Source organism: Crocodylus siamensis, chromosome 2 (assembly GCF_052110815.1).
Source record: "Crocodylus siamensis isolate JL-2025a chromosome 2, ASM5211081v1, whole genome shotgun sequence".
NCBI lineage: Eukaryota > Metazoa > Chordata > Crocodylia > Crocodylidae > Crocodylus > Crocodylus siamensis.
In genome coordinates, this window is record NC_143396.1 from 245019399 (window position 1) to 245034900 (window position 15502).

Sequence of the window (15502 nt, forward strand, 5' to 3'; positions counted from 1 at the left end):
CTTTGTGCTGATGAGAAAGGAGTTCCCCAGCCTGTAGGTGTGGTGCTGGTTCTTCCTCCCCAGGTGCAGCACCTTGCACTTGTCAATATTGAAACCCATTCTGTTCTCATCTGCCCACCCCTGTAACCTTTCCACATCTAGTTACAGCCTGTCCCTCTCCTCCAGCATTCCCACTTCTCCCTACATCTTAGTGTCATCTGTGAATTTGAACAAGGTGCTTTTCACCCCCTCATCTAAGGCGCTGATGAAGATGTTGAACAGTGCGTGCCCAAGGACCGAGCCCTGGGGAACCCCACTGCCCACATTCCTCCAGGTCAAAAATGACCCATCCACCATCACTCTCTGGGTGCAGCCCTCCAGTCACCTGGTGACCCATCTGACCGTGTAGGGATCGACACCACAGTTGCCTAATTTTTTAATAAGAATGGGGTGAGAGACAGTGTCAAAGGCCTTCCTGAAGTCCAGAAAGACTACATCCACCACGACATGTGCATCAAAGGATTTTGTGACCTGGTCGTAGAAGGCCACCAGGTTGGTCTGACAGGACCTGCCTCTAATGAACTCATGCTGGTTGCCCCTAAGCATAATCTCCCCTGTTGGTCCCTTGCAGATGTGCTCCTCGATAATTTTCTCAAAGAGCTCCCCCAGGTCCAAGGTAACACTAACAGACCTATAGTTTCCTGGGTCCTTCTTCCTCCCTCTTTTGAAACTGGGAACCACATTGACCCTTTTCCAGTCCTCTGGCACCTCACCAGAGCATTACCTTCTCAATCTTCTACAAATTTGGAAAATGTAGTACAAGCTTACAATTCTAACATCTATGTTCTAAAAATGCACAAATCACCATTCACCATATCTACCTGAGTCCACAAGAACTTTGAATTTAGGATGACCACCCAATTAGATTCTGTTCATGGACAATGTGTACATTTGTTATAATTTTCCATGTATAGAATCTAATTGGAGGGTTGTCTTAAGTCTGCCCCCCTCCATTACAGTTGGGAAAGCAGTATCAGGCAGGGGGGCAGGCAGCAATGGGGCAAGCAGTCTAACCTCCACCCCCTGACCACTTATCCCCCTGCTGCAAGTTTATTCTGCCCCCAGTGCCTGCACACCCTGGCATCTGCCCCTCCCCCCCAGTGTCTACACTCTCAGTGCCTTCCCTTGCTGCCCATCCCTGTCTCACCTGCCAGCCCATTGTGTCTGCTACTTATCTCCCAAAGCCTCTGTCACGCACCTGCCTCCCAGAGCCTCTTTTCCCTCCCCCGCCACAGCCTCTGCCGCCCCTTTGCTTTCTACAGCCTTTGCCTCCACCTGCCCCACCATTTACCATCAATTGTGGTTCTACCTCCATGCACAGAGCACATGATAGCTTCAGCCCTTGCCCAGCCATGCACTAGTAGCAGCAACTCCAGAATTTTTGGACCAGAGCTGCCACTGCTTTAACCACTGAGACTCAGTTGGGGTGGGAGTTGTAGCTGCAGTTCCTGCCTGTCCCACTCTCCTCCCTACCACCACCTTGTATTTAACAAGGGGCTTCCCCCTGCCCATTCTGAATGAAAAAAAATCTATCTGGGATTTGAGTAAATATAATATTACTAACAAATTGCCTGTCAAGAATGATGGGGGGGGTGCTGCCTCCTACCACCCCACGCTGATGCTGCTCTGCATCCAGCCGCATGCCACCCTCCACCATGCTCTGCATCCAGCCCTGCATCCACCCCTCCCCCACCCCCAGTGCGGGGCAGTGCTGCCACTCTGTGTTCAGCCATGTGCCACCCCACTCCCCCTGCTCCATGTCTGCCATGTGCCACCCACTACTCTGCATCTGGCCCTAAGCCATGCCCCCTTCCCCCCTGCTCTGCATCCTCCTGGCCTGTTCTTCTGGAGGCATACCCTGGCCATCATTCTTGACACAGCACTAGCTGGAGCCATGCCCCACCAGGAACCATGCCCCCCAAAAGCATTACAGACACACACACACACACACACACACACACACACACACACACACACACACACACATTAAGCCCTATAGATAGATAGTTTACATTTCAAAGTATGACTCTTGTTTCTTTCTTATAGTCCTTCCAATAATTGCTTCTCAAGCGTAGGCCTTTATTTTTCTTAATTTAAACTGAGGAATTTATTATTTGCTTAATCTGGCAGGTTGTTCAACATCTTGCTGACATGCTGTCTGTAATGCTTACAAAATTCACATTGTGGTTACTTGGAGTTTCAGGATCTGTGTAGGCCTACCACTTAGCCACACTCCCACAGCTTTGCATAAGCCCCTTAAATGGCAAAGGCTAGCAACAAACAGGGCAAATATTGCAATTAATATTCAAAATATTCCAATTTAAAATTGCTGCATTACTTCAGTGAAACTTAGGAGCGCTTTGTCTTCAGCTTCACCAATATTCAAACTCCTGACACTTCATGTATGCATTTTATATATATAGTACTGTTAGAAGTATCCGGTGGCAATTTTGAAACCTTCTTTTGGATTTAGTAGCCATCCATTTAGGAAGCAGGAACATGACTTAGCCAACTTTTTCAGTGAAACTGATCAGATATTCCAGTACAAAGGAAATATGTAATTATATATTTAGAAAAACAAAAAAAAATTGTAGAGAAATTTTGAATCATAAATCAATTAATAAAAAATATCAAAACCTGTGGTTCATGAATAGGAAAAGGGATTAAATCCATTGCATTCATTATTCACATTATGCAGAGGAACATTATGCAAAATACTTTGCCCAGCTATAAATAGAAATGTATTACCATATTTCCAAGCCCTCTAATAATTGTGCTTCTGAAGACAAGTGAAGGAAATTATCTTCCTTAAGTAACTGAGAGCTGCAAGTGTAAGGCCATCTTTTTTTCTACCTCGTAATCTCTTTAGTTAAAATTGTTTAAAGACAGCACTGTGACAGGAAATTCTATGTATCCCACACATGCTTATATCATGTATATAGAGCTCCATGTAGAAAGGCTTGAATAATATATATGGAGAGCAGTGTGTATATACATATACACACACACACACACACACCCCAAATTTATCTTTCTCCTTAACCTCGATGTAGAGTTCTTTCACTCTGTCCATCTCCACAAGCAGATGTAAGTTCTAAGGCAACAGCATTCACAGGCAACCATTTGCCCCCCAAATCCCCCAAATTACAAATTCAAATCTTTACCACTACAAGCCACAAAAGCAGAAGCAGCACCAAGAACACTGGCTCTGTTTGGGACATTTCTTCCCCAAAGACATTGGAAAATATACCTCATATTTTCCACAATTTCTGTTACCATAGAATTCACCTCTTGCAGCAGCACTCTGCTGCAGAAATGAATTTTCGTTTTGGAACTAGTGTGCTTGCAGATTTTGTGATCGCAGAAGTAGCGCTGAAGACTCCAATCCAACATAAGCATGCAGTAGCCTCTCCCCAAATATACAGAGGATCTGAAAGCAATAACTGATATATATGGATTTTCCAAGTGGTATATTAGCTCTGAAATCTTAAGGTGACAAAATACGTTTTACATTTCACATTTTTTCTATATACATCACTTTAGAAGAAGGTGACATGTTTATCTAGCCCCCTAAAACTCTCTCCCATGCTTCCTTCTTGGGTGTCATAAACAATAACTGCCCTAAGGTCAGAGAGCAGAAGTGCAAGCACTATTGCAAACTGAAAATGTAGAGTTGGTATGAAATAGGCTGATTTTAACTACCAAACATATGCTGCGAGGCGCACTATCTTGATTTTTTTGTTTGTATTCACATTTATGGCAATGTGAATCTCCATTTCTAATCTATCTGAAGTTCCTGATGAAATTTCCAGGATGTCAGGAGTACACAGGGTCTTATTTATGAGATGGATGGAGCCTGTAAGAATGTGGACATTGTTTTAAACAACTAAATAATTCCAATAACTGCCAAACCATTACTGACAAAAAAAGGACCTAGTCAAGATCACCAGTACTTGCCAAGACCAACTGGCTAAATTCTTGTGCTCATCTGGAGCTTCCATGCCAAGCTGCCTAGAGTTAATGATGAGCCAAAAAAATTAGGAAATGGTTCATGTAATAAGGTCATCTCATAATTTTTCTGAAACCCTAAAATTTCCCAAATGCCTTTTCTAATCTGCCTCAAATTTTCCAGGAAAAAACCTTCCTTACTGGAAGATTGCAGTGATGAAATAACAGATGGAGTATATTCATTCTGATAAAATTAGTAAATGTGAAGGGTGAAGAGGAGATTTAACCACAAAGAGAATACCAAGTAAACACAAGAAACAAAATAAAGAAAATTGTATTTTAAAAGTTCATCTTAAAATATTCCTTTTCAACATTCTTCGCATTTAGTCTCACTAAACATTACAAAAAAGGAGAACGGAGATAGAACTAGGTTCAGCTTTGTATTAGGTATCTGAAGAAGACAAAGGCGCTGCTTGATTCACATTACAACTGTTTTATTTATTGCTTTTTCCTCAGGAATTGACTGTATGTTGATTTGCAGGTATCTTTGTAACTTTCAAGAATAATTACAATGGGATAGGTTTCCAGAGTTACAATGCCTAGTTTTAGGCACAGCCACAACCTTGTACTAGGAGTCAGGTACCTAAACAGGGCATGGAAAGATTCAGGGACTTAAGAATGGGATTCACAGAAGCCAGCAATTAGAGTAGGAAATCTCCTAGACTAGTCAATTGGAAATGCCAGGAAAAAAACTTGTTACTTGCATCTCTGATGAGTTAAAGCATTCTTGTGTACCTATAATAAAGCATCATTTTCAAAGTGTTAGGAACAGGTTGTCTCATACTAACAGAAAAAGAAAACAATATATGATCAGAGCTGATGAACATTGAGAAAAATCTGAACATTTTTGAGTTTCTAATCTAATTTGTTTTGATTGAATGCAAGACCTTTGGTACCTGTATGCTGTGAATCATCTAGAACAGGGTGGTTCAAACCCCAGCCCATGGGCCAAATCTGGCCCACAGAGCCATGGCATTTGGCCTGAAGAGCTTCCCATGGGTAAGGAAATTTGGGGTGGGGGAGCAGTGGCACCCCTCCCCAGTGCCAGATTTCCAAGCCCCGTGTGGCTGGGTTGAGGTTGGGCCATGTCCTCTTCCCCCTCATATGCAACTGCATTAGAGCTGGGCTGCACACACACCACTCCCCCCCAACTTCCCTCCACATGCCCAGCTCGGGCCCTGATGAACCTGCCCCAGTTGCTGGATTGGGCCCACCAACCAGATCCGGCCCGAGGATAAACCAGGCACTGCCCATCTGGCCCTCAGGGCATAAGGGTTGAGCACCACTGCTGTTCTACAACATAGAATATAGTTTACAAGCAGAAGTGTTGCAAGAGTTAAGCAAACGTTGCAGTCAGTCAAATTTAAAAAAATGTACATCCTTCTTCCAACGAGTTCAGGAATATAAAAAGCAGCAAGATTCACTGAATAAAAATGATCAATGTTCTGCTTGGTTTGAACAAAGTAAAGGAAAAAATGAGGTACAGATAAGGTTAAAAGGTTCTTAAAAGGTAGCTATATAATCTAATAATATGGAAATAGAAAGTTAGGTCAGGGTTTTTGGCAGAAGACGGAATTCAGCAGCTCAGGATAGCTATGGTCCTTTGTCCTATCCTGTGAGCAACGCAGAATCCTTCCCCCTTGATTTGAACTCCCTGTAATACCTGGCCAAGAGGGCATGAGAGAATCTTGCTGCAGCCAGGAATAAGGAATGATGAATCCTTAGTGCTGCTGAAGGAGAAGTGAGACAAGGTCACCAGTATCATGTAGGTTAATGCAATGAGCCATGGGATTGTCTTAGGCCTGGGGGCAAATTTGAATTGCTTCCCAGGTGAATGGTTGGACTCCAGGTAGGACCACCTCCATTCCCTATTCTTAGAGCTAGTTAAGTGTTGGTTTGAAGTCAACTATAATTTTAAGCCAGAATGTATTTGAAAGATTTGGAGGAAATAGAAAGGAAGAAAACCATATGCATGAAATAACATACTAAATTTTATGTGAAAACACTTCCTTGATATTTGTCACCAAAAAAAACCATTATGCCTGGAAGAGAAACTCATGAGCCATGAATATGGTTGTTCGATCAGCAGTGTTCTTTACCAACTGATTTTAAATGACAAAGAAACTTTCTCCTGTTAACGCTATTTAAAAATTCATTTAAAAATACAAAGAAGCAGGCTCTGAGAAATGAGACAAACCCAAACTAAAATTATGGTGGTGAAATAAGGATGAAGAACTAAGTCCACTCTTTCTGAAACAAAAATTTTAAAAATTCAACCCCCCCCAAGATTCACAAAATTTGAGTTTGTTGGGTTCTTTGTTTAATTTTGTTTTTTAATGTTGCTAATGAAAATAAGAGCTGTCTAGACCCAACATTTTCTCTAACCAAAAGCTCAGAAAAAAAGTTTTGATCTTCCAAAAGCGCACATGCGTACTTCGTACAGTGTACATATATGTTTTTGAAAATCAATGGGATTATTTACATGCATTAGTATTTGAAGAACCTAGGTTTGGAAAACTAACTAATTTGTACAGTCTGTTTTAGGGGTGTTTGTTTTTTTTTAATCTCTTCTAGATTTTTTTTTTATATCCTAGGTGCAAGGTTTTTTAATTTAAGGGCCAAGTTCTATGTAAATTCATACCAGTATAATATCTTTCCTATTAGAGGCCTGGAATACAAGTGTAGAATTCTTTCAAATTAGGCTGGACTATTACTACTTTTCAACATAAACAGTTAAAATACTGTCCTCCTCCACCTACTCTGTCTACTAAGAAGTGCTGTGGAGGATCCTCCTGAGGTATGGATGTCCACTGAAATTCGTCACCATTCTTTGCCTAATCTATAACAGTATGTGAGCGATGGTTCTTAGTAACGGATGTATCGCAGATCTCCTTGAGGTAAAGACTAGAGTTAAACAAGGCTGTGGTCATCGTTCCAACTCTCTTCTCAATATTCTTTGATGCTACAGCTGACCACCAACAAGCTTCCAGTCAGAGTGGAGCTAAACTACCAAATGGATGGTAAACTGTTAATCTTAACCAACTCCAATCCAAAACCAAGGCTATCCCAACCTCAGTCATTGAGCTCCACTACACTGTGATGATGCTGTAGTGCATGTACACTCAGAAGCAGACCTTCAGGTAATCATCAACATCTTTAGCAAAGCATGCAAGAAAATGGGAACAACGCTTAGCATTCAGAAGACTAAGATCCTCCATCAACAAGCTCTTAACAAGCAGTCCCCAGCTCTGGTCATTCAGATCTACTGTGAGACTGAAGAACATTGAATATTTCCTGTACCTCAGAGAAGCCATCTTTCACAGAAGGCTGTCATCAGCAAATAAATCCAACAAAGCTAAATGTGCAAGTGCAGCCTTTGGACTCCTGAGGAAATGAGTGTTCAAAGATTGGGACATCAGATTCAAAATCAAGCTCATGGTTTATCAAGCCACTGTGATCTCTATGTTACTGCATGGAGCTGAGACATGGACAACATCGACCTGGAAGGATGTGGGCAGTGGGGTTCCGCAGGGCTCGGTCCTCGGGCCTGCACTGTTCAACATCTTCATCAGTGACTTGGATGAGGGGGTAGAAAGCACCCTGTTCAAGTTTGCTGATGACACTAAGATGTGGGGGGATGTGGGTGCACTAGAAGGGTGCAATAGGCTACAAGCTGACCTTGACAGGTTGCAACGGTGGGCGGATGAGAATAGGATGGGGTTTAACACTGACAAGTGCAAGGTGTTGCACATGGGGAGGAAGAACCGGCACCACACTTACAGGTTGGGGAACTCTCCTCTTGCCAGCACGGAGACGGAAAAGGATCTTGGAGTCGTCATTGACTCCACGATGAACATGGGCCGGCAGTGTGGGGAGGCAGTCAAGAAGGCCAATCGTACCCTATCATGCATCCACAGATGCATCTCGAGCAGGTCCAGGGAGGTGATCCTCCCCCTCTATGCGGCACTGGTCAGGCCGCAGCTGGAGTACTGCGTCCAGTTCTGGGCGCCACACTTCAAGAGGGACGTGGACAATATGGAAAGAGTTCAGAGGAGGGCCACTCGTATGATCAGGGGTCAGCAGGGCAGGCCTTATGAGGATAGGCTACGGGACCTGAACCTGTTTAGCCTCCACAAGAGAAGGCTAAGGGGGGACCTTGTGGCCTGCTACAAACTGGTCAGGGGGGATCAGCAGGTATTGGGGGAGTCCCTGTTCCCCCGTGCGCTGCCAGGAGTGACCAGGAATAACGGTCACAAACTGGCGGAGGGTAAGTTTAGATTAGATATTAGGAGGCGCTACTTCACAGTCAGGGTGGCTAGGGCCTGGAACCAGCTTCCAGGGGAAGTGGTGCAGGCTCCTAGCCTGGGGATTTTTAAAAGGAAGTTAGATGAGCACCTTGCCGGGGTCATCTGACCCCGGTGCTCTTTCCTGCTAAGGCAGGGGGTCGGACTAGATGATCTACCTAGGTCCCTTCCGACTCTAGCTACTATGAAACTATGAAACTATGAAACATACAGGAGACACCTCCCATTGCTAGAGAAGAAGCATCAATGCTGCTTGTAGAAGATCCTTTGAATCCAGTGGGATGACAGGTTCATGAGTGTTAGAGTCCACTTGCAAGCAAACACCACCAGAATGGAGGTGATGATCATCTGACATCAATTTTCCTGGGCCAGCCATGTCATCCGGATGTCTGACTTCAGACTCCCAAAGCAAGTTTTATTTCCCCAGCTCAGTCAAGGCATATGCTCAAGAGGAGGGAAGAGAAGGCATATCAATGATGTCCTCAAGGCTAACATGAAAAAATGTAACACTGATATCAACTCATGGGATGCTATTGCCCAGGACTGCCCTAAATGGAAGAAGAGTCAGCTGCAAGGATCTCAGTACTCTGAGACCTCACAATGACAACAGGAAACAGAAAAGTGGGAGTGGAAGAAACAGCAGGTTGCGGACCAAACCAAGAATCCAATGCCACCCACCCCACATGGACACTCATGCCTTGAATTGCAATAGAATCTGTCAATCCTGAATTGGCCTTGTTGGCCATCTTTGGACCCACAGATAAGGCGATCATGGAAAACAATCATCCTCAACTGTGAAGGATTGCTGATGATGGTGATGACTCCCTGCTAGCTGATTTTTTCCACATATAACTATATAACCAGGCAGAGAAAAAAATCTATGAAGGGGGGAAATGAGTAAAATAAAAAAAAAAATAGTTATTTCAGTTTAATCCTCTACAGACAGTGAAGAAGAACCAGCAATTGAGCTTGCCTGAGGTAAGTGAAGATACTTGGCCCATCAGCTTCTCTTAAGCATGCAGAATTCTATACTGCTTTTCTTGGCAGATCATAAGAGTATACAACAGCCTTGCAGATCAGTCACCAAGACAGCAGCATGACTTACTGGTTTCTAGTTGTCAGCAGTCAGCCGAGGGGCCTTCAAAGAGAAAAGAGAAAAGGCTTAGAACTACACATCCAACCCCTGATGGTTTCAGGTCATATCTACAGAGCTTCCAAAGATTTATATATTATACTAGTGTCATCTCTATTTTCCAGCATTTCTAAACCTCATAAAAAATTTAAACAACTTCAGCCCACTCACTTTCATGCAGATCTGTCTTAGCAATAAGATGTAGCTCTCCACACAATTAGCTAGTGCTCAGCTGCTCAGGTGGCGTTGTTAGTTGGCACTTCTCTATTTTTAAATCCCTATCAGTTTCATTCATTATAGATCATCTCGAGCTGCTGTCTTCCTTCCCCAACTCCTTAATACCACAAACTTGCTAATCACAAAACCTGTCTCTTACCCTGTCACTGTACAGTGTTCCTTTCAATGGGATCATCTACGTGAGTTATTATTGCACAGCAATAAACTCTGCCACAATCCACACCAGAGTTTATTGCTCCCAGGCACACCATTTGCACATGCACCTGAGACTGCAGCACTTCAAGCTGGGGCAAAGCGGCCCTGGCTGGCAGGAGGCCCGAAGGGCTAATCTGCCAGCCCTGGGCTGCTCCAGCCTGGTTCAGTGTACTGTGGAAGGACTGGCTGGGACATGAGAGCGATTGTGTGGGGCTAGTTGGAAGGCAGTTCCTGCACTGAAGCACCCTTGTACTCCAGCCAGCCCCGTCAGTGTCTACACATGCATTACTGTGGAGTAAATAACTCTGCTGTAGGATACTACTTGTGTTTATAAGTACTCTCTTATGATGGAGTTTAATTAGTTTACTCCAGGCTAATAGCACTGCACATCCAGACGATGATGTTTTACTGCAAAGGTAATTGGGCAGCTACAATAAATGTCTCAAGTAGACATGCTTAATGTGTCTGTCTTGTTGTTACATTGATTGCCAATAGCTATTACAATAGATAAAATTGTGCATCTGTTTCTTTATGACCCTTTTTTTTCAAACAGCCAACTTTCTGAAAAATTCACCAAGGAGACTGAAATTTCCTACACTTTATCTGTGCTCAAAAGTGAACATTTTAAGAAAATCTGAATTAAATCAACTCAGCCATTTTTTAATTATGAAAGAATGAAAAATACATGTGTTCCATGGCAAATGAATAGGTCGTCTTATTTTTTAAAGATGGTGGAATAGGACTAGAAATAACTCAAGATGTCTAGACCTCATCTATAATTAATTGCATTTACTATGGGCAGTTTGTGAAAAAATTGCCTATTAGTGGGCGCATCTACAAAAGACATTTACTGCAGAGCTGACTAATTAGCTGCACAGTAAATGTCTTGCTTCTACACATGCAGTGCTATTAAGCAGGAATGAACTAATTAATTAACTCCACAGCAGGACAGTACTTGTAAATGTCCTGCTATGGAGTTTTTTATTCTGCAGCAATGCACATGTAGACACTGAAAGGGCTGGCTGGGGCATGAGGGTGCTTCAGTGCAGGGGGCTGTCTGCCGGCTAACCCTACACTGGTGGACCCTCATGCCCCAGCCAGTCCCTCCGCAGCATGTTGAGCCAGGTTGGAGTAGCCCCAGGTTGGCAGGCTGATTCCCCATCCCCTGGACTCTTTGCCAGCTGGGGCTGCTCTGACCCAGCTCAGTGTGCTGTGCTCCTGGGCACACATGTAAATGTAAATGTGGCACCCAGGAAGCAATAAACTCTGGTACAAACTGCACCAAAGTTTATTGTTTCAACTTAATTGCATGTGTAGATGTGCCCAGTCATTCATGTACAATAGAAAATGACAAACATTTGCCTTCTAGCAATAACTTTAGAAATGGATGAATTTGACATAAGTGCACAGCTTTATAACCAGGCAATTAAATCCCTTAGCAATTGTGTTATATAAAGAACTTCTCAAAGTAGTTGCCCTCATGTACTGTAAGTCTGGGAGTGTTCTTAAACTGTCTCCCATCCCCTACAACTAAACCTAACAAATACTTTATACTTACAGAGCACTTTAAAAACACGATCTAAGGAAGACTCCCACTCTTGTGGAGTTCACCTAAGAGTGGTATATCTCGCTCTGGAAACCCACTTCAGAAATTTCACCCAAGACCTTTCCATTGCTCCTTAAAGAGCCTTATACCTTCATGGCCCCTCCCACTGATATGCTTCTGAGACTTAGGAGCCTCTACACATGCAGGTAAAGAAGACTCTACATGTCTCATGATATGGCAAGATGCATGATTGCATCCAATTGCACCTTATTGCTGGTGCAGGGGAAGCCTAGGATCAGGCTCCCCCGCACTAGTAAATAGCAAGCTCCAATAGCTGGGAGCCCCCTCAAGTGAGAGGAACCCCACACACTCCTGGGGCTGAAGGACCACAGCAGCCACAATCCCCCCAGGCCCCGGAGTTTTATGCTGGTCATGGTGCACCCCTGTGACTGGCTGCCCTGTCAACTGACAGGGCTCCCAGCCATAGGGGAGACCCTGCTACACCTGCAAATTAAAGCTTGATAGCAACAAGCTATAAAGTTAGTACACATTTTCAAGGTCTAACTTCATAGCCAGTAGGAACTTTTTATGGTGTGATAGGTACTCTGCATATGTAACTGGTCTCAAGGTAGTAGGCAATGGATCATGGTGTACACAAGAGGTCTAGTAAGATGTCTGATGAATCTGTTTATGGATGAAAAGTCCAACTGGAGATAAACACAGCTTCCTCCAAGTTTCACAGATCCATATGTTGTCTAAGTTCGAGTTTATAGCATGCTGCTTTCTTCTTTCTTGCTTTGCTTCCAACCTCTGGATCAAAGCAACTTCATGTTGAGCTGCACCCAGTGCCAGATGTTCCATCCAGATCAGACAGATTATGTTGAATGACTTCATATAATTTTTGCACACATCACAGTACCACCATAGAGGGAACCCTGCTTTCTAGAGCCAATTTGAATCTCACTATAAAAATATTCTTGGGGCTACAATCTCCTCCCATTCTCCTGACTTGACCAATCTACTGCAACCTCCTTTTCTTCATAGTGGTTTCTAAGTATGTCCATGCTGTGCACTCCAGTACCTCTGTATTCATTTTCAGGATCTTATGCAGACATCTCATGTAGAAGTTGTTCAGTCTCTTGACATGCCTAGTGTATGCAGTCCATGTTCCTAAACCGTAAAGCAAGGATGACAGCACACAAATCTTGTAGATTTGCATCTTCACCTTAGCTGATAGTTTGCTGTTATTTCAATGTCTCAGGCCCTCCCTACATGTTACATATATTATGCAATTACCTGGCAATTAATTTAGACCAGCTACAGGTGCTGATTAACTATCACTCTATAAAAGGATCCATCCAGCTATAATGATAAAGCTGTAAAATATTTACTAACTTTATATCTGGTTTCTATCCAGCTTTAATTTGCACATGTAACATAGGTATGCCCCTGAGACTGGGTACACCATCAGCTAAGGAGATTCCCAGCCATGACATTGTCCCACTGGCTGCCATGGATGGGAGTCCTGTCAGCTGATGAGATCCCCATCCATGGCAGTGCTCCTCAGGGCACTGCCAATGAGCATGCACCCCTGGGGTGCTCTGACAGATGGGAGCTTCATCAGCTGAGTTGTCTCCCATCTGTAGCAGCCCATGGGGCACTGCCACTGATGAGAGATTTGTCAGCTGTGGAGCTTTCAGCAGCAGGAATAGGTGCAGGGGAAGCCTGGGATTGCAATTCTGGACTCTTCCTACAACATCAATAAGGTGTGATACTGGACCCCCACAATTGCACCTCCTGCCCTGCATTGTGTGGACTGTGCATCAGATCTTATCGTGCCTTTACCTGAACATCCAAAGGAACCCTAAAGGCTGTTTCATTGAAGGCAACAGATAGCCTGATTTACAAGATGACTAGAGAGTTATGTTGCTGTTTTAAGAAATGACTGGGAGTATTATCCTCCTTGGTCAGCTGTGGCTCTGAGTGAATGGGGGTAGGCAGATGTTTTAAAAGTAGAAAACAATGTTATATCGGGTATAATGGATAGACGATGCCTGGAGCCATATGACCTATATGACTCTGTAAAGAAATAACAGCTGGCTTATTACTTCCTCTGGGACCATTAGAGCAAAGAAGGTAAAAGAACTCTGTCTCCTAACACCTTTTACCCTTTTGCTGATCCTGACTTGAGTAGGACTCAAGCGCTCAGAATGAGGAGACACGACTCAGAATATCCTAAGGGGTGCAGGAAGTACTAGCCCTTTTACTGTCCGAAACATCTCAGGTAAGCTGCCCAGTTCCATACTGCTGTTTCTAGCAATAGTGTCAGTGAAAGGCATATCCTGCTCCTATGCCCAGTACACTGGTTTGGCTTATAAATTGCCTTGGCATTGGCTGTAAAATAGAGAGACAAGAAATAGGTCTGTTTCTCCACAAACATGGAAAAAGAGCCCTAACTGGTCAGAACTGTGCCTGGAGCATCCTTTCCCCTGCTTCCCCAGTACCTTTTGGCTCTGAAGTCTCTGGCAGTGGGCAGGTACACAGGAGCAGTGATTGAAATTTGTGTAGTGGAGGGAAAATATTGCCACATTTTTTTGTCACAGACAAACATGTTGAGTGGGCAAAAAACACTCCTGATTTCACTGGCAAACAAATGGGTTGACATCTTCCCCCAGCAGCAGCAAATTGCTGCTCTTCTACAGAACTACAGTTCCCAGAATGGTCTGCACTCACTAACATGAACTCCATCCCGTCTTTTGCTGTAAGCAGATCAGGGCAGGGGAGGGGATGAGCCCTCACCCCACCAATATAGCATCCAGAGCTCAAGCCCCACTTACCCATCCATCCTTATACTGCTTAATGGACGTATGGAAGCCTCTTCAGAAACCAGCAAAAACAGTTCTCCATGTAAAAACTCTGAAGGAATAAACCCCAAAGGGTATTTACGTTGTCTCTGAACTATTATAAAAAGTCTTGCTCCAGACTGAGACTTGCAGTCTTCCATGTGAGCAGGTCTGAAGACAACAGGCACAGGGGCAGGTGAGAACGCCGGTGCTCCTGCTGCAAGTCCTGGCCGGGGAGTGGGAGTGGCAGATGAAGTGCCACCACAGCCACTTCTGATCAGTGTGATTGGCCTTGGGGGGGCACCCCCCGGTTGACAAGATTGGCCACGGGGGACCCCTCCCCCCCCCCCACTTGGTGACACTGGCTGCAGGGGACTTCCCTAGTCACTGACTGGTCGCTGGGGGGGCATGTTCCCCCCCGACTAAAGTGGCACCAGTTGCCCACGCTAACAACACATAAAAATCAACATGAAGCTAAGTCTTTGCAGGATTTGTTAAGTCCTTGTAGAACAGAGCCCTGTTCTACCTACAGTTGGAGATGCCTCCTGTGGAGACTGTGTAATGAGAATGAAAATGCAAAATCTTCAAGGCAATGAATATGCATAATTTTAGAAGCTTCTGATTCTAAAGTAAACAGCACTTTATGGGCCTGAAATGGGATTTAGGCAGAAATGATTTGCCTCAGAGAGCAATTCACAGAAACCCTACCTACCCTGCTTAGGGAACTTGGGTGTTTAACTCAGATTTGTGAGTTCTGTTCTTGAAGCCAAGCAGTAAACTTTTGACCAAGGGGAAGCTGTGTGTATCCATGGCCAACTCTGTGAATTTTAACCCAAGAATCATTTTCAAAAGGTTGTTAAATAATATTATCTGTAATTAGTTCACCTGTGTAGCTGGCACTGCACACTACATTATTTTTTTAAGAATTACTTGGCATTTTAGTTCTTGGTTAATAATTCTCCCTAGAACAGGAGTAACTCTATTTCACAGTGAGCTTTCTTGCTTTAAGTTTCAAGTGAACACAATTCTAGCTACTCCACTGATGGCAATCCTCCAGTGACTATCCCAGACTGAACTGCTTCAGACCTGATTTGATCTGTTTTAACCTGTGTGTGTTCTACACAGAGTCACTTTGATGCCTCTATATCTAAAAGCTGTAAAGCAGCTGAGAGTACTCCTTTTCAATACCAAGTGAATA